Source organism: Loxodonta africana, chromosome 1 (genome assembly GCF_030014295.1).
Source record: "Loxodonta africana isolate mLoxAfr1 chromosome 1, mLoxAfr1.hap2, whole genome shotgun sequence".
Lineage (NCBI taxonomy): Eukaryota > Metazoa > Chordata > Mammalia > Proboscidea > Elephantidae > Loxodonta > Loxodonta africana.
In genome coordinates this window covers 73,881,275-73,883,691 of record NC_087342.1, presented here as the reverse complement: position 1 = coordinate 73,883,691, position 2,417 = coordinate 73,881,275, and positions in this window count along the sequence as shown.

Below are 2,417 nucleotides of genomic sequence, written 5' to 3'. Positions count from 1 at the left end.
ATTATAAATCTCTTAGTAGAATCAATGACACATAACCCCCCCAAAACATGGAAGATAGTATTATAAATTCATTTGAGGTTGTCAAAAATGGAATGTAGCTAGTCACATAGATGCAAGTGGAGGTATAGAGTAAAGGAGGAAGTTTGGACTGGAGATAAGGTTAGGAACTACTTATTCTTTCACTCAGTCAGTTGGTTGGTCGGTCTGTTGGTCAGTCAGTCAGCTAATACTAACCGAACCTAAAACTTAACTGAGTGCCTCTTATATTTCATGTCAACAAAGGAGACCTTGGAAGGTGAAAGGGCGGTTGAGATCTCTGAGGGCATAAGATCCAGATCACTGGAACATCAGAGTAAAAAGGCAGACAGACTTGTCCCAGGTCCCGCAGTCCACAGAGTCCTATAGCCTGGTGCGGACTTTATACACCCTGGTTGTGGTATCCTTGGAGGTAGCATTGGCTTACATGGAGTGATGTAAGTAACTATGATTTAAAAAAACTGAAAACTGGCCAAACAGTGTCTCTCTGAGACTGACATTGGAAAACTCTGTTCCTCAGTGAACCTTCCTCAGAGAGGTGCCCCCTTGGTGAAGCCTGAAGCATGTCAGTCTCTTAATCTGAAGGTCCTGAGTTCAAGCAAGACTGAGAAAGTGTGTGTTTTCCTCTTTTAACAGATGACAGAAAAACACAGCATAATAAAAACCTGTTGCCAAAGAGTTGATTCCCACTCAGAGTGACCCTCAAAACAACAGAGCAGAACTGGCCCATAGGGTTCCAAGGAGCTGCTGGTGGATTCAAAATGCCAACCTTTTTGTTAGCAGCCTAACTGTTAACCTCCGTGCCACAAGGGCTCCCAACACCATAAAAGCACTCAACAAATCCTGTCGAATAACAATTTGAAGACTGGCCCCATTACTCCCTGAGAATCACTGATTTTTGTAATCTTTTGAGGCTGCCAGTGGTTTGAATAAAATGGAGATTTCCCCAAAAACTACAACCCATATTTTATCCTTGATCTTCCTCACCATCTCATGAAGAAAATAGAACTTTATTTTCCAATGTCTGCTTTCATAGTGCCCAACCTGCAGATGTGGGGTTCGGTAGCTTAAAGTCTTTCATTTATTTATTCAGCCAACAAATATTTCTGGAGTACATATCTTGCATCAGGGACTGTTCTGGGACCAAAGATTTCAAGAGTGAATAAAACACAAAAATCCCACCCATGGAGAAATCCATTGCCATCGAGTGGATTCCCACTCCTAGCAACACTACAGGACAGAGTATAACTGTCCCATAGGGTTTTCGAGGAGCGCCTGGTGGATTCAAAGTGCTCTCAGCAGCCTGAGCTCTTAACCACTGCACCACCAGGGCTCCGCACCCTTGTAGAGCTACATCCTAATTCACAGTAGGAGAGAGAATCAGACAAGAGCCAATAAGAAAAATACATGAAAAGCTGGGTGAAGATGCCTGCTGTGGGGGAATAATAAGAAAACAAAGGGAGTAGAAGTTGAAGGTGGTATGTTCCGCTTTCAAAGGAAGGGACAGGAAATTTGTCACCTTGAAGATGCCATTTAGTCTTTCCTTCCTCCAGCCATCTTGATGGGATCCTTGTGCCCAGGTTCTCCAACACTGTCTTTAGAATGCTTTTTACCTATCAAGGAAACTGGGGTTATGAGAACTTTCCTCACTTATGGTTTGTTGCATTGGTTGGATAAATGGTGGTATATGAGGCCTGGGATGTAAACTTTTCACATGTATCTTCATAAGGAAAATGAGCACTGTAAAATCCCCTAGGTCAAGGGCAATAGGAACTACTTCTGCCTTAGGTTCCATTTCCCTGGAGAACACTGGTCTCTGGCACAGGCCTTGTATCATAGGTGCTCATTAGGGGCTAGACAAGTGCATTTACAGATTGAGGTTAGAATCCACCATAGTTCTTGTTACAGATTGAATTATGCCCACACCTCTCCCCATACGTGTTGGAATCCTGACCCCTGTACCTGTGGATGTAATTCCATTTGGGAATAAGGTTTTCTTGGTTATGTTAATGAGGCCACATCAGTGTAGGGTATGTCCTAAGCCTAATTACTTCTGAGTGATGTAAAGAGTAACACAGATACATAGACAAGCCAGCCGAAATGGGGAAAGACAGAAGCACATGTGAGGATCACCAAAGAACCAAGGAATGAAGAACACAGGAGCTATAGAAGCTAAGACAAGGATCTTCCCCTAGAGAAGACAGAAAAAGACCCTTCCCTTAGAACTGGTTCTCTGAATTTAGGAGGCTGACTTCTAGCCTCCTGAAATGTAAGACAATAATTTTGTGTTCCTTAAAGCCACCCACTTGTGGTATTTTGGTTATAGCAGCTCTAGATAACTAAGATATTTCTTTTCCTGGAAAGAGCTGACTTTCCTCTAA